Here is a 22,500-nt window from a genome sequence, read left to right as displayed (position 1 = left end):
GGGAAGGAGTGAGGGGGAAGGGAGGAGGGGGAAGAGAAGGATGTGGAGGAGGGGGAAGGGGAGGTGAAAGTAGAGGTGGAGGAGGAGGAGGAGGAGGGGAGGAGGAGAAGAGGAGGAGAGTAAGGGGGATATGATCATTGCGACGTTGAGGCGACGCGGCGAAGCGCTCTCGCTCTCTCTCTCTCTCTCTCTCTCTCTACTCGTTGCATCCAAAGAAAGCGAAAATTTTCTTCACAGTTACAGTAATCCTTTAACGAGCTTAATCGAATTAATTTCAATATTAATTCTAGAAATTGTTATCAATCTTAATGAGAACCCGGGAATTACAGACCAAAAATTATCATACTCGCCTTGTACAGATAAGTGGCTCAATAGATTTCTTTTTCGGGCATTTTTTTTTCTATACATTAATTAGATCCTAAAACAACGTTTGATCTTCAGCTGAAGTGGACGCATAATTGTTTCAATTAGATACAAAATCATAATCCAATCTATTTTAGGCTAATGACACTTCGATGTATACATACAAGACGACCCCATATGGAATATGGACTGCATAAGTTTTATAGAGTCAATACTTTTGGGGGGTTTAGCAATACCCCTACGGACCAGAGGCATGCATTATTTTATGGTTAAAGTCTATTGTCGATTAAGAAATAAGAGAATGCTGGGTCTGTTATTCTTCCTTAAATATTTTACCAACTCTATGACTCAACATTTTTGGTGCGATAGTGGATAAAAGCGTTGATTATATTATCTCTGAAAAAAGTACTCCTATACAGGACGATATGGAAACTTTCCCTACCGGGTGCGACATTTTCATGAACATACAATCACCTCAGAAGCATAGGAATTGTATCCTCATCTGACTAAGCCCTTTCATTCTGAGTGACACTTTCCAATGCCATTATGACTGCTGCCAGACGATTTTATTCATCTCCATGGCACAAAGGATTACAAAGAAGAATGCCGACAGGAGACCTTTTGGTCCATAACTAGGTTGGTAGTAAAGGGCTTGAAGTACCCTTTTCCAGTTTCTTTCCACACGTTTAAAACCTTACTCTGATCTCTGAATTTACATTCGTCTTCCCTAAACGTCCTCATAGTTCTGTTCACCTTTCTTCACAGTCTCCCACAACTCCACAAGATCCCTTCCTCCTGAAACTCTTCTTTTATATAATATGTGCAAATATACAAGAAAACCACGGAGACATCACACAAACCATATATCCTCATCACTTAACTCCCTCTCCTCATGTTTATAGTATTCAATCTAAGAATATGTAAGTCAACCATGGAGAAACCACAGACACACATACCGTCCTCCACTACGAACACTTAATTCTTCTCACACACTATCCTTGCAATGGTTCTCTCCCCACTATGAGGGGGTGGCCGAATCAAAACACACACACATATATTTGAAGCTAGGTATTATAAGTTGGAGAGTAAGACACAGGACCCCATGAACGTTGCTCCATTTCTGTATACTACAATTAGGTAGGTAAATACACATACACACACACACACACGCAGTGGTAGTTTCCGACTGCCAATACGGCGGTTCGGGTTCGAATCCCACCCAGGGCTGAAATAATTTCAGTATCGCTGTGCTGCGGGTCGTTACCCCAACTCTCGTTAACGGGAAGTTAGGGATTTGTGTGCGTGTAAGGTCACAGCATTAGCCATAGATCGGTCATTTGAGCTCTGAGCTCTCTTCCGGGAGGGAAATAGATGTCGATCACGAGTCCAACAATTGATCCAAGACTATGGTGAATCACACACACACACACACACACACACACACACACACACACCTGCCCTATACCACAATGCTTGAGTGTCACAGTGCAGCGAGGCACAGTTCAGCCACAATAAGGCCCGAGAGCATGAGCTCGTTTTGCCCCCAAACTCTCCCATGCTCACCGTTGTCCTCAGCTACCTCCCACAGAATCTCCGACTTCCCAGCACTTCTGGTAAAATATTTATATTAATTCTGCCTCACGCACGAGTGTGAACAAGGAAAGGACACACGCGTTTGTCTGTGTTCACTACAGGAACCGGAGTGTCTGATGGAATTAGAGAGGGATGGCGGATACAAGAAGGCAGAACCACAATACAACAGTAACATACGAAAGCGTCTGAAGGAGAAGACGTATATATATTTATATGTATGTATGTATGTATGTACATATGTATGTATGTATGTATGTATGTATGTATGTACGTACGTTTGTATGTGCTGTTATATGTATGTACGTACATACATACATGGATTCTATTTTAGCTGTCGTCTGGGGGGGGGAGGGAGAGTGGGAGAATTCCGGTAGCCACACACATGACCAGAAGACACCATCCCCACACGCAAACATGATTATCTTCTCGTCAGTAAGATAATTATCGCCACATTGGCAGAACCGGGCCAAATTATTCCTAACCTTCGCTACGTAAGCACTATTCTTAATCCAGATTTTAGCGACAAAGTTTTGACGACGTAAATATTATAAAGGTAGTTGGATAATTTTATTAATCTCTTCGCTACTGTAAGTTGAGTTGATGATAAGTTATCTTGTACACGAGCGCAAACGACGCCACAAAGGAGATGAAACGAACACAGTTGGTGTGTGTATGTGTGTGTGTGTGTGTGTGTGTGTGTGTGTGTGTGTGTGTGTGTGTGTGTGTGTGTGTGTGTGTGTGTGTGTGTGTGTGTGTGTGTGTGTGTGTGTGTGTGTGTGTGTGTAAGTGTGTGTGTAAGTGTGTGTGTAAGTGTGTGTGTGCGTGTGTGTGTGCGTGTGTGTGTGTGTAAGTGTGTGTGTGTAAGTGTGTGTGTGTGTGTGTGTGTGTAAGAGTGTGTGTCGGTGCCGTGGCACTGTGCCTCTACTACTTCCGCCTCCGCCTCCTCTCGCTCCTCCTCTTCCTTTTCATTTTCCTCTTCCTCTTCCTTTTCCTCTCCCTCTTCCTCGTCCTCCCTTTCCTCCGCCTCTTTTCCGTCCTCAACCTCTCCCTCCTCCTTCTCCTCGTCCTATTCTTTTTCACCTTCCCCCTCCGCCTCCTCCTTGCCCCTTCCCATTCCTCGGCCTCCTCCTCCTCTTCTTTTTCACATTCCCTCTCCGCCTCCTCCTTGCCCCCACCCCCCATTCCTCGGCCTCCTCCTCCTCCTCGTCCTTTTCATTTTCCTCCTCCGCCTCCCTCTCCACTTCCTCCTCCTCTACCGCCTTCTAGTCGTTCTCTTCCTCCTTGTCCTCCTCGTACCCGACTCCCATTCCTCCGCCTCCTCATCACCTCCTCCTCCAACGGACGACAGCGTAGCGTGGGTTGAGGACAATTAAGTGACAATGAAGTTTTCATCGCCGTTTCTCTTTTCACCGCACTCCGCGGCGGTAATGGGCACTTGGAGCGGCTACCTGCGCTGATGGAAACGCCACTCGCCTGTCGCCAGTCGCCCGGATTCCCGTCCTCTTTCCGACGCCATGTTCCCTCACCGGAAGAGCTGCTGTTCCGGGCACTGCCCCACTACCCTCAACCCCCTTTCCATCCGGATACACCTTTACTGTTATGATTCTGGCTAACGACAGATGATTTTAATCGGTTTAGAGAAGGACCTTGTATGAAAAGAACTAACGGGTAAATATTTCCTTCAATGACTTGTACTGACCTAATCGTATTGCACAGGAAGGGAGCTATGGTAGTGGGGTCCCGTCTATGTCCGGGTTGGTACGGATCTATATCCTGAGGATTATTATTTCTAAACCTAACAGCTGAGAGAAATCTTGTTCTCTAACGAGTCCCCACCAAGTTGGAGTGAACAGGGTGAAGCGTCACCGCTAATAAAATTAGTTCAACAAGTTCCTCTGTACTTTGGAATACATATGTGTGTGTATGTATGTGTGATTCACCATGGTCTTGGATCACGTGTTGGGCTCGTGATTGACAGTTATTAACCTCCTGTGTGATAGCTCAGAGCTTGTATGACCCATCTATAGGTAATACTGTGACCTTACACGCGCACACACACTCAACTCCCCGTTAACGAGAGTTGGAGTAACAACCCGCAGCGTAGCGATACTGAAATTATTTCAGCCCTGGACGGGATTTGAACCCGGACCGCCGTATTGGCAGCCGGGAACTCTAACCACTGCACCACTTTTGTGTGTGTGTGTGTGTGTGTGTGTGTGTGTGTGTGTGTGTGTGTGTGTGTGTGTGTGTGTGTGTGTGTGTGTGTGTGTGTGTGTGTGTGTGCGTGTTTGTGTGTGTGTGCGTGTGTGTGTGTGTGTATCATAGGATTCAGTCTCTTTTCCTCTGTCTACCACAATTTCTCAATCTTGTTGATATCTTTCAATCTGTGCATAGACCATACCACTGCTGCTAGGTTGGATCAAGCAGTCCATCACTTTCATCCCTTTCTCCTCTATAAAGTGAACAGCCGCTTTCATGTTCTTCAATAATCTGTAGATCTCGTGTAAGTCTTGCTACTGTCTGTGTGTCTGGGTGACGTAGTGTATATATGGACAACACTCAAAGATTATCTTTGCTTTTGTAATGGTTTCACTTCCCTTTGAGTAGTTCGCTGTTGATCTTTCTGAGTTTTTGAGCTTCCGTGTGTGACTCTGTGTGTGTGTGTGTGTGTGTGTGTGTGTGTGTGTGTGTGTGTGTGTGTGTGTGTGTGTGTGTGTGTGTGTGTGTGTGTGTGTGTGTGTGTGTGTGATTCACCATGGTCTTGGATCACGTGTTGGACTCGTGATCGACAGCTATCTCCCTCTCGGAAGAGAGCTCAGAGTTCATATATGACCAATCTATGGGTAGTGCTGTGACCTGACACGTACACACACCCCGAACTCCCTGCCCACAAGAGTTGGAACAACAACCCGCAGCGCAGCGATACTGAAATTATTTCAGCCCTGGGCTGTGTGTGTGTGTGTGTGTGTGTGTGTGTGTGTGTGTGTGTGTGTGTGTGTGTGTGTATTTATGAGTAACCAAGCCTATTTTGACTAATTGCAACCCACCGCAACATTCCCTCAACTGAATATTATCAAATCGTCTTGCTAGGCGTAGAGAAAGGATTATAAATTATAATGATTGCTGCTTATAGTTTCACTGACTGGAGGCCCGCAGCCCCATGCAGGTCGGCAACGGTTCCCCCGACTCTCCCACAGATCTCTTGAACTTCCGTCTTTATTGCAGAAGTTATGGGATAGTTTCTATGTCACCAGCTGAAAGAAACAGACGGGGAGCAGTCGCCGGTTGTTAGTTCTCATTGTTTGACATACTGGAAGAAATACAGTCAATACAGAGAGAGAGAGAGAGAGAGAGAGAGAGAGAGAGAGAGAGAGAGAGAGAGAGAGAGAGAGAGAGAGAGAGAGAGAGAGAGAGAGAGAGAGAGAGAGAGAGAGAGAGAGATATTTTAGGCACGGTCCAGAGACCGAATGCCAGCTCCTCGGGGCTGCACCTCCAGGTGAGGGGGAGTTCACAGGTTTGGAAAAGGGGGGGGGCCGTCCCTCTTGCAGTTACGCTCCATTGATCCCACAAGGAGGGACCCAAGCAATAACGCATCATTCCATGCAACAAGGGCACAAACGCCGTCGTGAACAGGAGATCCTGTATCGCGAGCTTGTAAACACTTATGCCCTTATTGTTCCCTAAGGACCTCAGAAATTCTCTCGCCATTCCATCCCCTACACCCCCTCCCCATCTCCCCACCCCCGCTCTCTCTCTCTTCCCAGGCAAAGTCATCATATCAATACAGCAGTGCAGGACTCGTAGTAATGAATTTAAATTGGACACGTTTAGCTTTAAGCAGGGAAATAGGCAAGAACTAGTTTACCAACTGACTGGTTAACGAATGAAATAGACTTAGTAATTATGTAGTGAGTGTTGAAAAAATTGTCTGTTTTAATTATATAGCTTTATGAATAGGGATGACAGGTGGTAATAGACATGGAACTGCCTAGTTTAGGCCTTATGGTCTCTTGCAGTCTCCTCCGCTGTTCTCTCTCTCTCTTTCACACATCACGTCCTTTATTAGCCCAATCTCACAACACAAGCTTACACAAACTAACCTCTCTCTCTCTCTCTCTGCCCCTTTGCGTTGCAATTCGACCTCAGTTAATCTGATGATCTTGATTAAGCTCTTGTTTCTCTGCCATTAGGTTCCTCGCCCACGCCCCACCCCCCTCGCCCCGGCGTTGAAGGCTTTGATTCAGACTGTCGTGCCTAACCCAGGAATCTAATCCCGGTCTTGTCAAGTTAATCTTACGTTGTTAGTCTATCTAATATCACTTGCTATCTCTTTAGTAACCACACGTATCTATAGATTCACAAATTATATAAACCTAAAGACTTTCGGTATTGTGTGTGTGTGTGTGTGTGTGTGTGTGTGTGTGTGTGTGTGTGTGTGTGTGTGTGTGTGTGTGTGTGTGTGTGTGTGTGTGTGCGTGTGTGTGTGTGTGTGTGTGTGTGCGTGTGTGTGTGTGTGTGTGTGTGTGTGTGTGTGTGTGTGTGTGCGTGTGTGTGTGTGTGTGTGTGTGTGCGTGTGTGTGTGTGTGTGCGTGCGTGCGTTGTGTGTGTGTGTGTGTGTGTGTGTGTGTGTGTGTGTGTGTGTGTGTCTGTGTGTGTGTGTCTGTGTGTGTGTGTGTGTCTGTGTGTCTGTGTGTGTGTGTGTGTGTGTGTGTGTGTGCGTGTGTGTGTGTGTGTGTGCGTGTGTGTGTGTGTGTGTGTGCGTGTGTGTGTGTGTGTGTGTGTGTGTGTGTGTGTGTGCGTGTGTGTGTGCGTGTGTGTGTGTGTGTGTGTGTGTGTGTGCGTGTGTGTGTGTGTGTGCGTGTGTGTGTGTGTGTGTGTGTGTGTGTGTGTGTGTGTGTGTGTGTGTGTGTGTGTGTGTGTGTGTGTGTGTGTGTGTGTGTGTGTGTGTGTGTGTGTGTGTGTGTGTGTGTGTGTGTGTTGAAGTAGAGTTGACCATTTGATTGTATTTGGCGTAGGAAAAACCAGAATGATGGCAGAGGTACTTTATTCTGAGTTTTCCTACGCCAAATACACTCATATATATATATATATATATATATATATATATATATATATATATATTCATATATACATATATATATATATATATATATATATATATATATATATATATATGGTTGATGTAAGCGGAATAGGAAACACAGGAGTCGTCTTGAGTTTATTCCTGACTAGTTTCGCAGGTATGCTTTTTCAAAGGAATAGGTTTACAAAGGATTACAAAGGCGGAGCATGCCGACAGGAGACCTTTTGGTCCATATCTAGGTCGGATGCGAAAAAAATATTAATAATAAAACAATAAATAATACTATAATAATGTAAATAACAAATAAAATACATAAATAAATGCATAGGTATAGTTAAATAATAAACAAACAGGTAAATATATATATATATATATATATATATTATATATATATATATACTGTACAGTATATATACATTACCATCACTTCTATCCTTGAGAATTATATTGTCAAAGACACTTTTGAGCGGAGCTTAATCTCTAAACATTAAAATACCAAGTGACCCTGGTCAATACATGCAGTCAATACCCCCGTACTTTTTATTAGGTCGTATAAATACACATAACAAACTAATGACAAAAAATATATATATATATATATATCTAGCTGCTTAGTAAGACAATTTTCTTTATACATTCTCTAATGATAGTTTTGTAATATATATATATCTATATATATATATATATATATATATATATATATATATATACATAAATGGAACAACGATGCAATAATTATACATAGAATTCTAAAGTCCCAAGGGTCAGAACCAGCTGTCCTCATTATTACATACAGAACATACCTATGATTTCCTATCATCAATAATGCCCATCTCGCTTAAATAATTCATTTCATTATTAAAGAACATTAAATCACACAGCTTCAGATGACCTCTATGCTGCGAGTCAATAAAGGTGTACATTCCACATCAATCTCAGAGTTCTATTAAAACCAGAATCTAGGGTTCTTTTACCAGAACATCTAGACGCCTCAGAAGCTTGGCATAGGGGGGGGAGGGAGGGAGGGAGGGCATTAGACCATGGGTTAATGTGTGCTTGCTATTATTAACCTTATGCCCACAGGGAATAAGGTCTGGATTTGCGTGCGGGTCAGGTTCTTGTATTTTCGTTTATCCCTTGGGCAAATAGTCTCGTTAGGTCTTAGAATGTTGTTTCTTTGGTTAAAAGGAAAGAAAACAAAAACAGAATTAAATAAAATTGGATAAAATTAAATAAAATAAATAATATATATTCCTATATGTAAATATTACTTCGCCGCACAATTTATTTTATTTCAACCCTTCCGTGCTGGGTGGCATTTTCTCTGTCCATCTGACTGCCGCCATTCTATTTCATTCATCTCTTGTGACACCACCACTAGATAATAAAAATACTAAGAATAAAAAAAAAAAAAAAAGGCAAAGGCGTACCCACCAAACCTAGATCTATTATCCAACTGTGATCAGCAGCAACGTCATTCTAAGTTCCGCCAGAGGATTCTATCCACTTCTATAAAACTCCCATATACAAAGCGAGTGAGAATGCATCAATCAATGAACTATATTATTGGTTATCAAAACGAACACATCAAACATTCCATTTTTTCCTGAAATAGGGACAAAATTCATCCCCAATTGTTGTTGTTGTTGGGATTCGGTCCTTGTGTATGACAAAGAATTGCCTTCAGAGAAGCAATTAGTCCACAGAAACCCCACAGCATAAACTCCATTAATTAAAGCTAATTCTCTCTGTATGAATAGCATAGGGCCAACATCCCCTCCCCACCCACGGAAATAAAAACAATACCCGAACGCTCAGGCCAGACATGAGAGAGAGAGAGAGAGAGAGAGAGAGAGAGAGAGAGAGAGAGAGAGAGAGAGAGAGAGAGAGAGAGAGAGAGAGAGAGAGAGGAGAGAGAGAGAGGAGAGAGAGAGGAGAGAGAGAGAAGGAGAGAGGAGAGAGAGCGAGGTGAGAGAGAGGTGAGAGAGGGGTGAGGGAGAGGTGAGAGGTGAGAGAGTGTGAGAGGTGAGGAAGAGGTGAGGGAGAGGTGAGAGAGTGTGAGAGGTGAGGAAGAGGTGAGGAAGAGATGAGGGAGAGGTGAGAGAGCGAGGGAGAGGTGAGAGAGCGAGGGAGAGGTGAGAGAGCGAGGGAGAGGTGAGAGAGCGAGGGAGAGGTGAGAGAGCGAGGGAGAGGTGAGAGAGCGAGGGAGAGGTGAGAGAGCGAGGGAGAGGTGAGAGAGCGAGGGAGAGGTGAGAGAGCGAGGGAGAGGTGAGAGAGCGAGGGAGAGGTGAGAGAGCGAGGGAGAGGTGAGAGAGCGAGGGAGAGGTGAGAGAGCGAGGGAGAGGTGAGAGAGCGAGGGAGAGGTGAGAGAGCGAGGGAGAGGTGAGAGAGCGAGGGAGAGGTGAGAGAGCGAGGGAGAGGTGAGAGAGCGAGGGAGAAGTAAGAGAGCGAGGGAGAGGTGAGAGAGCGAGGGAGAGGTGAGAGAGCGAGGGAGAGGTGAGAGAGCGAGGGAGAGGTGAGAGAGCGAGTGAGAGGTGAGAGAGCGAGGGAGAGGTGAGAGAGCGAGGGAGAGGTGAGAGAGCGAGGGAGAGGTGAGAGAGCGAGGGAGAGGTGAGAGAGCGAGGGAGAAGTAAGAGAGCGAGGGAGAGGTGAGAGAGCGAGGGAGAGGTGAGAGAGCGAGGGAGAGGTGAGAGAGCGAGGGAGAGGTGAGAGAGCGAGGGGGAGGTGAGAGAGCGAGGGGGAGGTGAGAGAGCGAGGGAGAGGTGAGAGAGCGAGGAAGAGGTGAGAGAGCGAGAGAGAGGTGAGAGAGCGAGGGAGAGGTGAGAGAGCGAGGGAGAGGTGAGAGAGCGAGAGAGAGGTGAGAGAGCGAGGGAGAGGTGAGAGAGCGAGGGATAGGTGAGAGAGCAAGGGAGAGGTGAGAGAGCAAGGGAGAGGTGAGAGAGCGAGGGAGAGGTGAGAGAGCGAGGGAGAGGTGAGAGAACGAGGGAGAGGTGAGAGAACGAGGGAGAGGTGAGAGAGTGGGAGAGAGGAAGAGAGAGATAGGAAGAGAGAGAGAAGGGAAAAGACATATAGGAAGAGAGATATAGGAAGAGAGATAGGAATAGAGATATAGAAAGAGATAAAGAGAACGAGAGAAAGAGATAAAGAGAACGAGAGAAAGAGATAAAGAGAACGAGAGAAAGAGATGAGTGAGGTGAGAAAGAGAAGTGAGAAAGAGGGAGGTTAAGGAGGTGAGAGTGAGAGAAAGAGAAATGTGAAAGTGGAAGAAAGAGAAATGTGAAAGTGGAAGAAAGAGAAAAGTGAGAGTGGAAGAAAGAGAAATGTGAGAGTGGAAGAAAGAGAAATGTGAGAGTGGAAGAAAGGGAAATGTGAGAGTGGGAGAAAGAGACAGGTGTGAGTGGGAGAAAGAGACAGGTGTGAGTGGGAGAAAGAGAAAGGTGTGAGTGGGAGAAAGAGAAAGGTGTGAGTGGGAGAAAGAGAAAGGTGTGAGTGGGAGAAAGAGAAATGTGAGAGTGGGAGAAAGAAATGTGAGAGTGGGAGAAAGAGAAATGTGAGAGTCGGAAAAAGAGAAATGTGTGAGTGGGAGAAAAAATGTGAGAGTGAGAGAACGAGAGAAATGTGAGAGTGAGAGAAATGTGAGAGTGAGAGAAATGTGAGAGTGAGAGGAAATGAGTGAGAGAAATGTGAGAGTGAGAGAGAGAGAGGAGAGAGAGAGGAGGGAGGGGGGAAAGAGGGGAAAGGAGGGGGGAGGGAGGTGAAGGGAGGGGGTCTGAGAGGAAAGAGAGGGGGTCTGAGAGGAAAGTGAGGGGGTCCGAGAGGAAAGTGAGGGGGTCTGAGAGGAAAGTGAGGTGGTCTGAGAGGAAAGTGAGGGGGTCTGAGATGAAAGAGAGCGGGGCAGAGAGGACAGAGAGGGGGTCTGAGAGGACAGTGAGGGGGTCTGAGAGGAAAGAGAGGGGGTCTGAGAGGAAAGTGAGGGAAAGAGAGGAAAGCGAGGGGAGAGAGGAAAGTGAGTGAGAGGAAAGTGAGGGGATCTGAGAAAGTGAGGGGGTGAGAGGAAAGTGAGGGAGTGAGGGGCTGAGAGGAAAGTGAGGCGGGCTGAGAGGAAAGTGAGGGGGGATGAGAGGAAAGTGAGGGGGGCTGAGAGGAAAGTGAGGGGGGCTGAGAGGAAAGAGATGGGGGCTGAGAGGAAAGTGAGGGGGGTTGAGAGGAAAGTGAGGGGGGCTGAGAGGAAAGTAAGGAGGGATGAGAGGAAAGTGAGGAGGGATGAGAGGAAAGTGAGGAGGGATGAGAGGAAAGTGAGGGGAGCTGAGAGGAAAGTGAGGGGGTCTGAGAGGAAAGTGAGGGGGTCTGAGAGGAAAGTGAGGGGGGCTGAGAGGAAAGTGAGGGGGGCTGAGAGGAAAGTGAGGGGGGCTGAGAGGAAAGCGAGGTGGTCTGAGAGGAAAGCGAGGGGGTCTGAGAGGAAAGTGAGGGGGTCTGAGAGGAAAGTGAGGGGGTCTGAGAGGAAAGTGAGGGGGTCTGAGAGGAAAGCGAGGGGGTCTGAGAGGAAAGCGTGGGGGTCTGAGAGGAAAGTGAGGGGGGCTGAGAGGAAAGTGAGGGGGGCTGAGAGGAAAGTGAGGGGGGCTGAGAGGAAAGTGAGGGGTGTATACCAGTTGTATACGTAGGGATATACCGTTATGGTATGGTTGAGTAGGGAAGTCTTAATGTGGCGAGATAGACTCCAAAGCGGGAGTTTTCGTTGTTTATTTTAAAGGAACACATTTGCGATTAAACTACAAATCGGATGCCCATTGGGGCTAAATATAATAAGTGCCAGGCCTTGACCTAGGGCACGATAGCTCTGACCTCCGGCCGGTAGGTTCGTGACCTACCCAGCCTCTGGCAGTAGGTTCTTCACCTACTCCAGCTCTGCCAACATTACATGGGTGTCATAGAATATATAGGGTTAGAAGGGTTGCTGTAAGCAAGGGCGTTAGTCTCGTTAATCTATGGATTGGGGACGGTTTAGATATATAAGGGTTAGTTGTATAATTGGTGGATATTGTTAGGTATATTATATCTATGTTAGTTTATGCGTAATACACTAGGGCAGTTATAATAAAAGGATTTATGATACGTGTCTGGTGACACTAGGTATCTATACTTGTTTGTCTTCAAATTGTGCTGTGTTAGGGGTGCATGTCGTGGGAAATGCAAGGTAATGCAAGGTAAGCAAGAGGAAGTCTCGCTCTGTTACAAGCATGTGGATCACGTGCGTGGTGGGTGATGATTAATAATGGTGTGAAGGATACATTACCTCCCTGACCTTTTTGAGGTACGTCCTCGTACCTTGGGTTAAGGTCGTGACAGTGGGGATGGCATACATAATTAATATATGATAATTTGTAAGTTTGCTAGTGGGTGATATTGATCAACAAAATATGTTTGAATGAGTAAAAAAAGGTGGGATTTTTTACGTATATTATCATATCTTAAAATGTTTTCAGTAAGCTATGTACAAAACATTTTACACTAGTATAATCTCTTTTCAATGAGGACAAATTTCACTGTTCACCATACACTTGTTTCTCTGTTCAATGAGAATTTATTTTATAATCTCTTTTCTATGAGATAGTACTATTTCACTACAGTCATAGCTTACTGAAGACATGACATCCTAAGTGGTTAGTGTGTTTTTAATTAATATGTTAGATTGTGTAGAGCTAAAAATACATATATAATCATTTAATAGACATATAAACTTATACAAGTTTGTTATTTATGAGAATGGTTATTGGCTAAGATTCTTCATTTATATTTATTTAAGGCTGCCGCCAGTTGTATACCAGTTGTATACGTAGGGATATACCGTTATGGTATGGTTGAGTAGGGAAGTCTTAATGTGGCGAGATAGACTCCAAAGCGGGAGTTTTCGTTGTTTATTTTAAAGGAACACATTTGCGATTAAACTACAAATCGGATGCCCATTGGGGCTAAATATAATAAGTGCCAGGCCTTGACCTAGGGCACGATAGCTCTGACCTCCGGCCGGTAGGTTCGTGACCTACCCAGCCTCTGGCAGTAGGTTCTTCACCTACTCCAGCTCTGCCAACATTACATGGGTGTCATAGAATATATAGGGTTAGAAGGGTTGCTGTAAGCAAGGGCGTTAGTCTCGTTAATCTATGGATTGGGGACGGTTTAGATATATAAGGGTTAGTTGTATAATTGGTGGATATTGTTAGGTATATTATATCTATGTTAGTTTATGCGTAATACACTAGGGCAGTTATAATAAAAGGATTTATGATACGTGTCTGGTGACACTAGGTATCTATACTTGTTTGTCTTCAAATTGTGCTGTGTTAGGGGTGCATGTCGTGGGAAATGCAAGGTAATGCAAGGTAAGCAAGAGGAAGTCTCGCTCTGTTACAAGCATGTGGATCACGTGCGTGGTGGGTGATGATTAATAATGGTGTGAAGGATACAAGGGGGGCTGAGAGGAAAGTAAGTGGGGCTTAGAGGAAAGTGAGGGGGGCTGAGAGGAAAGTGAGGGGGGCTGAGAGGAAAGTGAGGGGGGCTGAGAGGAAAGTGAGGGGGGCTGAGAGGAAAGTGAGGGGGTCCGAGAGAAAAGTGAGGGGGTCCGAGAGGAAAGTGAGGGGGTCTGAGAGGAAAGTGAGGGGGTCTGAGAGGAAAGTGAGGGGGTCTGAGAGGAAAGTGAGGGGGTCTGAGAGGAAAATGAGGGGGTCTGAGAGGAAAGTGAGGGTGTCCGAAAGGAAAGTGAGGGGGTCTGAGAGGAAAGTGAGGGGGTCTGAGAGGAAAATGAGGGGGGTCTGAGAGGAAAGCGAGGGGGTCTGAGAGGAAAGTGAGGGGATCTGAGAGGAAAGTGAGGGGGTCTGAGAGGAAAGTGAGGGGGTCTGAGAGGAAAGTGAGGGGGTCTGAGAGGAAAGTAAGTGGGTCTGAGAGGAAAGTGAGGGGGGCTGAGAGGAAAGTAAGTGGGTCTGAGAGGAAAGCGAGGGGGGCTGAGAGGAAAGTGAGGGGGGCTGAGAGGAAAGTGAGGGGGGCTGAGAGGAAAGTGAGGGGGGCTGAGAGGAAAGTGAGGAGGGATGAGAGGAAAGTGAGGAGGGATGAGAGGAAAGTGAGGAGGGATGAGAGGAAAGTGAGGGGAGCTGAGAGGAAAGTGAGGGGGGCTGAGAGGAAAGTGAGGGGGGCTGAGAGGAAAGTGAGGGGGGCTGAGAGGAAAGTGAGGGGGGCTGAGAGGAAAGTGAGGGGGGCTGAGAGGAAAGTGAGGGGGGCTGAGAGGAAAGTGAGGGGGGCTGAGAGGAAAGTGAGGGGGCTGAGAGGAAAGTGAGGGGATCTGAGAGGAAAGTGAGGGGGTCTGAGAGGAAAGTAAAGTGGTCTGAGAGGAAAGTGAGGGGGTCTGAGAGGAAAATGAGGGGGTCTGAGAGGAAAATGAGGGGGTCTGAGAGGAAAGTGAGGGGGTCTGAGAGGAAAGTGAGGGGGTCTGAGAGGAAAGCGAGGGGGTCTGAGAGGAAAGCGTGGGGGTCTGAGAGGAAAGTGAGGGGGGCTGAGAGGAAAGTAAGTGGGGCTGAGAGGGAAGTGAGGGGGGATGAGAGGAAAGTGAGGGGGGCTGAGAGGAAAGTGAGGGGGTCTGAGAGGAAAGTGAGGAGGGATGAGAGGAAAGTGAGGAGGGATGAGAGGAAAGTGAGGAGGGATGAGAGGAAAGTGAGGAGGGATGAGAGGAAAGTGAGGAGAGGAAAGTGAGGAGGGATGAGAGGAAAGTGAGGGGAGCTGAGAGGAAAGTGAGGGGGTCTGGGAGGAAAGTGAGGGGGGCTGAGAGGAAAGTGAGGGGGGCTGAGAGGAAAGTGAGAGGGGGCTAAGAGGAAAGTGAGGGGGGCTGAGAGGAAAGTGAGGGGTCTGAGAGGAAAATGAGGGGGTCTGAGAGGAAAATGAGGGGGTCTGAGAGGAAAGTGATGGGGGCTGAGAGGAAAGTGAGGGGGGCTGAGAGGAAAGTGATGGGGGCTGAGAGGAAAGTGAGGGGGGCTGAGAGGAAAGTGATGGGGGCTGAGAGGAAAGTGAGGGGGCTGAGAGGAAAGTGAGGGGGTCTGAGAGGAAAGTGAGGGGGGCTGAGAGGAAAGAGAGGGGGGCTGAGAGGAAAACGAGGGGGTCTGAGAGGAAAGTGAGGGAGGCTGAGAGGAAAGTGAGAGGGGCTAAGAGGAAAGTGAGGGGGGCCGAAAGGAAAGAGAGGGAGGCTGAGAGGAAAGAGAGGGGGGCTGAGAGGAAAGAAGGGGGGCTGAGAGGAAAGAGAGGGGGTTGAGAGGAAAGAGAGGGAGGCTGAGAGGAAAGAGAGGGAGGCTGAGAGGAAAGAGAGGGAGGCTGAGAGGAAAGAGAGGGAGGCTGAGAGGAAAGAGAGGGAGGCTGAGAGGAGAGGGAGGCTGAGAGGAAAGAGAGGGAGGCTGAGAGGAGAGGGAGGCTGAGAGGAAAGAGAGGGAGGCTGAGAGGAAAGAGAGGGAGGCTGAGAGGAAAGAGAGGGAGGCTGAGAGGAAAGAGAGGGAGGCTGAGAGGAAAGAGAGGGAGGCTGAGAATAAAGAGAGGGAGGCTGAGAATAAAGAGAGGGAGGCTGAGAATAAAGAGAGGGAGGCTGAGAGGAAAGAGAGGGAGGCTGAGAGGAAAGAGAGGGAGGCTGAAAGGAAAGTGAGGGGGCTGAAAGGAAAGAGAGAGGGTTGAGAGGAAAGAGAGGGGGGCTGAGAGGAAAGAGAGGGGGGCTGAAAGGAAAGAGAGGGGGCTGATAGGAAAGAGAGGGGGCTGAGAGGAAAGAGAGGGGGGCTGAGAGGAAAGAGAGGGGGGCTGAGAAGAAAGAGAGGGGGGCTGAGAGGAAAGAGAGGGGGGCTGAGAGGAAAGAGAGGGGGGCTGAGAGGAAAGAGAGGGGGGCTGAGAGGAAAGAGAGGGGGGCTGAGAGGAAAGAGAGGGGGGCTGAGAGGAAAGAGAGGGGGGCTGAGAGGAAAGAGAGGGGGGCTGAGAGGAAAGAGAGGGGGCTGAGAGGAAAGAGAGGGGGCTGAGAGGAAAGAGAGGGGGGCTGAGAGGAAAGAGAGGGGGGCTGAGAGGAAAGAGAGGGGGGCTGAGAGGAAAGAGAGGGGGGCTGAGAGAATGAGAGGGGGCTGAGAGGAAAGAGAGGGGGTCTGACAGGAAAGAGAGGGGGCTGAGAGAGAAAGAGAGGGGGCTGAGAAAGAGAGAGGAGCTGAGAAAGGGGGGCTGAGAGAGAAATAGAGGAGGGCTGAGAGAGAAATAGAGGAGGGCTGAAAGAGAAATAGAGGGGGGCTGAGAGAGAAAGAGAGGGGGGCTGAGAGAGAGAGGGGGGCTGAGAGAGAGAGGGGGGCTGAGAGAGAAATAGAGTTGGTCTGAGAGAGAAAGAGAGGGGAGCTGAGAGAGAGAAATCCTAAACTAGGTTCCGATTTTTCTAGTTACTGCAAGATCACCTTACCATCTTTTACTAAAATGAACTCTAAGCTTACTCGACTAAATTTACTCTAAAAATATTTTTTTTTCTACTAAATTAAGAGTACCTTATACACCAGAGGTTCTCAATCAGGGTGTAAATCCAACCCCCCTCCCCCTTTTCCCCAAACCCTTATGGGGTTTGGGGGAGAAAGGTGAGGTTGGGTACATACACTATCCCTGAAAATTTAGCATCAGTTCTAGACTACATATCTGGCAACCTTCATATCTTTTTTAATCAAACATTCATTAATGAAAAACCTTAATATCAAAGGGAATTTTAGTCAAAGAAAGACCTCATGTAGAGATAAATAGCTTTTCTTTTTCTTTCAACTTTAGATGCAGACCACTCTATTAACCATTCTTCCCATTTTCTTACTAGCCTACCCCTAAACTATTCCATTAACTTTCTAGAAAAATATATGTGTGTTCGTAGGTTACAAACTAGAAAAATCACAATTACCCTATTAAAACCGAACTTTAAATTTAACATTTTTTCTTCCTAATGTTAGGCGAATTCATTCATTTTAAGAAAAAGAAAATAAAAAAGAATTGCAAGGAGAAGAATAGGAAGATTAGGAACAAATATATGTAAGCAATGTGGGAAAAAACTTCTTGGGGGATGGCTCGTCAGCGACACAAGTTCGTGTTTAATCAAGTTTTAATTATTTTTCTTTTACAGGAAAACTTGGAAGCTATTTAACTATTTCCTCTTGATGTGACAAACTTTCGTTCCCTGAATGCTTTCGATACAGCCATCTCCGTCAAATATTTTATTTTGTTATGATGTTTATATATATATATATATATATATATATTATATATATATATATATATATATTATATATATATACACACATATATATACATATATAGGAATAAAAACAAAAAATTATATTTATATAGACAAATAAAAATAAAAGATAAAATAAAGATAAAATACCCTAACAACAATATACCTATAACAATTTCCAATACGTATTTGCATATTTACATATTGTACATTTTCCTCTCACACTTCAAAAACTTCTATGAAACAAAATTCCTTATAGATTATAAATTTCACTATCAGCGTTATGATGTTCCAGGTTTCATGTTTCATGATGCATTTTTACCGTGAAAATGTTTTTGCAGGTTATACTAGAATAAGGTTAATAATAATAATAATAATAATAATAATAATAATAATAATAATAATAATAATAATAATAATAATAATAATAATAATAATAATGATAATGATTATAATAATAATAATTAATAATAATATAGGAAGAGGAGAAAGAAGACCAATCACCATAACAAAAACAAAATAAAACAGACTGAAAAAAATTATAATAATAACATTTCTAATAATAACAATAATAATAATAATATAAAAAATAATAATAAATAAAATAAAATAATAATAGGAACAGGAGGAAGAAGACCAACAACCATAACAACAAAAAGATAAAGAAAAGAAAATAAAATAAAAAATAATAGTAATAATAATAATAATGATAATAATGATAAATAAATCAGAAGTTGGCAACCTCAGGGCGAGGGTGATAATGAGCGTCTACATTACCAGGATGCGGAACCAAATAACCTCCTCCTCATATCTTTTTACTTTCCGACTAGATTTTTTTCCATTCGGATTCCGACGGAAATCCCACAATTTCCCTTTGCTTAATGTCATTACAAAGAGTAATTGGTAACAGTAACCGTACTCTGTATAGACTGGTGTACACTGCCCCAGGAATACATTTCACTGAGTAACCTTCATACACACATACATACTGTACATACATACAAACACACACACGGTGGGGAGTTGGAGGTGTGTGTGTGTGTGTGTGTGTGTGTGTGTGTGTGTGTGTGTGTGTGTGTGTGTGTGTGTGTGTGTGTGTGCAAGGTCAAAGCATTAGATCGGTCATATACGAGCTCAGAGCTCTTTTCCGGGAGGGAAATAGATGTCGATCACGAGTCCAACACGTGATCCAAGACCATAGTTAATCACTCACACACACACACACACATATATATATATATATATATATATATATATATATATATATATATATATACATGAGAGAAATTCGCTAATAGCAGCGACATCAATCCGATAATTTTTGACAGTTGCATGCAGGATTCGAACACACTGCTCTCAGCCACCCGTAGATCACCTTCGCAGAGCCTTAGACCACTACACCACAGAAGCTATAAAATCCTTGAAACCTGGAATCGAACTGATTCCCGAGGATAGGAAGATCACTTAATCTGCGACCCCAATTCCTGTTTTACTCAAGGACCAAGCTCACCAGTGGTAAGAGGTAAGGACCGGAACGAATCCCTTTCACCAGGCTCTGCGAAGGTGATCTACGGGTGGCTGAGAGCAGTGGGTTCGAATCCTGCATGCAACTGTCATAAAAATTATCGGATTGATGTCGCTGCTATTAGCGAATTTCTCTCATAGTTACAATGGCGATAAGCGTGAAAGGGATTCGTTCCGAGCCTTACCTCTTCCCACTGGTGAGCTTGGTCCTTGAGTAAAACAGGAATTGGGGTCGCAGATTAAGTGATCTTCCTATCCTCGGAAATCAGTTCGATTCCAGGTTTCAAGGATTTTATAGCTTCTGTGGTGTAGTGGTCTAAGGCTCTGCGAAGGTGATCTACGGGTGGCTGAGGGCAGTGGGTTCGAATCCTGCATGCAACTGTCATAAAAATTATCGGTATATATTATATATATATATATATATATATATATATATATATATATATATATATATATATATATATATACACACCTAAAACAAACGTCGAGTGATGGGCTACGAGACGGACGTCAAAGAGAATCATCCATCTTCAAACTTCATCAACACTTTCATCTGAAGGTGCAACACCAAGTGGCTGACATTTGTTCCCCGGTCTGGAGCAAAGATCATCCTCTATCATTTGGTCAAGGCTGGATTTTTTTTTTTTCGCAATCAATAGACGTTAGTCTCCCACCATAACAGATTGTTACGTGACTCTGGTCCGTAAGGATATCACTCAAGTCCCTAAAACAGTTTCCCAACCTGGGGCGCTGAAATCAATTATAGGGGGTGTTGGGAAGTGATGCACACAAAAACCACATTGATTACCTAGTTGTGCATATTGGACTTTTTCCATGCTATTTTATTTTTCTAGGGTGTTTTATTTCTTCTACAAACAATACTGTCAATTTGTTTCACTTCTAAGGAATCAAGAAAATAAATCATCAAACAGTACACTTCACTTTCTTTTATCCTTCTAATAACAAAATAGTGGTGCTGGACTGTTTAGACATGACAAGGGGTGCTATGGTCGAAAAAGGTTGGGAAACGCTGCCCTAACAATATCAAACCCAAAAGGAACTTGCGGTTGGTAACCCCGCACGGGTCTTTGTGGAGATTGGGAGTTATTTGCCCAATTTGTTTCTCAATTACGAGCCAGCAATTGACTTGAACCACCACGTGAGCAAAATTGACCCGCACGTGACCGGTTGCCATCACAAAGCTCTTAACATAATAATGTTCCCATTCGTTCCGTGCTCTGGTCGACCGAATACGTAATACCGTCGACGTTTCTTCCCTTTTTACCAAGGTTCCTGTCGGTCGATGTTCCAGTTAGCTTTCCATAGCTAAACCTAAAACAGCTATACTAGTAACTCTTAGATGTCTATATTCTAACCCTTTGGTGGTTATGTTATTCTATTCTTTTTGTACCGCCAGGAGATTTTATACAGATGAAATGGACTTCTATATATGTGTTCATGTAATCTGTAAACACTAAGAGGAGAAAGTGTGGTGGATGGGAGTGGAATGGGTGGGAGTAGGTACGTGCTATAGACTTGGCTATCTCCATTATAAGTGAGGAAAAAGCTTTTGGTATATAAATTATTATTATTATTATTGCTAATATTGTTCTTGCTTTTGTTGCTATTATTATTATTATTATTACTACTATTATTATTGCCGTTTATTACCATTATCATTAATTATTATTACTATTATCATAATTAATCACTTATTATCCTTATCTAGTATTGTCTTGATCCTTTATCCCCACTACGCCGTCGGCACCTGATGTAAACAGGAAACTGCCTCCCACTACGGAAGGGATCAACCCTTTGTTATCAAGGATAGTTGCGTGCGCCAAAGATAAATAAAATCGCCCGACGACAAAAACAAAAAAGTGCCACCAGGTGCGAAAGGGAGTTCCCTCCTGAGCTGGGAAATAACACCGCATTTTTCCAAAGCCGCACCTTGCAATGTCGCAAGCTGAAGCCAGCGTGACGTCATCATCGACGTCAGCGCTGCGGTAAAAATAGTGGACATTAATCTCAAATGGGTCTGTTGGTGACAGACAATACAGGCGTGAACGTCACGCAAGCCTAAATATAGCCCAGATTCGGTATTCCACGAAGAGCATTCTCTACTCTATATACAAGAATAAAACAACATTTATAAAAAATCAATCAAATCTATAACCTTGCCTCCTCTCCCTTTCCTCACCTTCATCCCTCCCTAGCTCAAAAAGAGAAATCCATTTTCATAATCTACTCTGCCCCTGCTCCTCTTTCTGAAATCGCAAAAATGTGCAAAAATTGATTAAATACGAGCGGAGTGCCACAGGGGTCATTCATGGCACTCGAATCCATCATCATCAGTGAGACGAAAGTGCCATTCAATGCCCCGAATATCCATCAATAATAAGTAAAAATATATTTCAAATAGATAAATAGAATAAATCAATAAATAAACACAATAGAATATAAGTAAAAATAATTAGGTAAGAGGCACCGTACATGCCCTGAATATTTCCCAATAATATATGTATATATGTATATATATATATATATATATATATATATATATATATGTATGAATGGTAAGAATGGAATGACACAATTGGGAACAAAAGACTTTATTCCTGACCGGTTTCGCCTTTGAGACTTCTTCAGAATTAATATTTACAGAAAATGAAATAAATGGTATTTATAGGGCAGTTGCTGTGGTTCATGAGGGGCGCGGGGTGAGATTCCGTATACTGCTTGGCTTGGTGGTCCTGTGTGGTCAGGTGTGTTGTGGGCGGAGGTAGTTGTTTGTTTGTTTTGTGTGAGCAATTGTCTCATGGCGTATTTGGCGGCATGTTTTGCAATCTTGATATCTCCTGTTCTGTTGTTGATGCAATCGTTGGTGTTTATGTATATTGCTTCTAATGTTTTCTTTGTGGTTTGTTTAGGTTTTCATGTAAAGTGTTTGCTTGGTTTCATTGAGGTAAATGTTTTTCTTCGATGTGGTTTACCCAGGCGTTTGTTGTGCGGTGGTGACGGACATCGGCTTTGTGTTCATATAGGCGTTTCATGACCAAGCCAAGCAGCATACGGAATCTCACCCCGCGTCCTTCATGAACCACAGCAACTGCCCTATAAATACCAATTATTTCATTCTCTGTAAATATTACCTCTGAAGAAGCGTCAAAGGTGAAACCGGTCAGGAATAAAGTCTCTTGTTCCCAATCGTGTCTTTCCATTCTTACCATTCATACACCTGTCATGATGTCACGATGATATATATATATATACATATATATATATATATATATATATATTGAAATATGTATGATAGAATGAGTGCAAAGGGTGGTGAAGTAAACTAAAAGAAAAAAAAATAGGAATTTTATTACTAACGTTTCGTCCTTTAACGACGAAACGAAAGTAATAAAACTCCTACGTTTTTTGTTTTTTTTTACCTCACCACCCTTTCCACTCGTGTGTATATATATATACACATATATATATACATATATATATGTATATATACATATATATATATATATATATATATATATATATACGCACACAATCTAAATTCCTCTTCATTTTCCGTTTGTTTGTTTTTTCTTCCTCTTTTTTTTTTGTCCTCGTCTACTTTTTTTTCTTCTTCATCTTTATTTCTTTTTTCTCATTTTTTATTGGATTCTTT

The 22,500-nt window shown here is 44.1% G+C and overlaps 1 protein-coding gene across 3 annotated transcripts in view; it reads right to left on the bottom strand.

Annotated features, from left to right (window-relative positions):
* The window catches only part of LOC143026440 (uncharacterized), a 1,178,515-nt gene that overhangs the window by 1,075,246 nt on the left and 80,769 nt on the right, over positions 1–22,500 (bottom strand). The gene's annotated exons all lie outside the window — the stretch shown is intronic.

The sequence above is a fragment of the Oratosquilla oratoria genome, chromosome 1 (genome assembly GCF_046742065.1).
Source record: "Oratosquilla oratoria isolate Oo_2021 chromosome 1, ASM4674206v1, whole genome shotgun sequence".
Taxonomy (NCBI): Eukaryota; Metazoa; Arthropoda; class Malacostraca; order Stomatopoda; family Squillidae; genus Oratosquilla; species Oratosquilla oratoria.
This window is presented reverse-complemented; position numbering and strand designations above follow the sequence as displayed.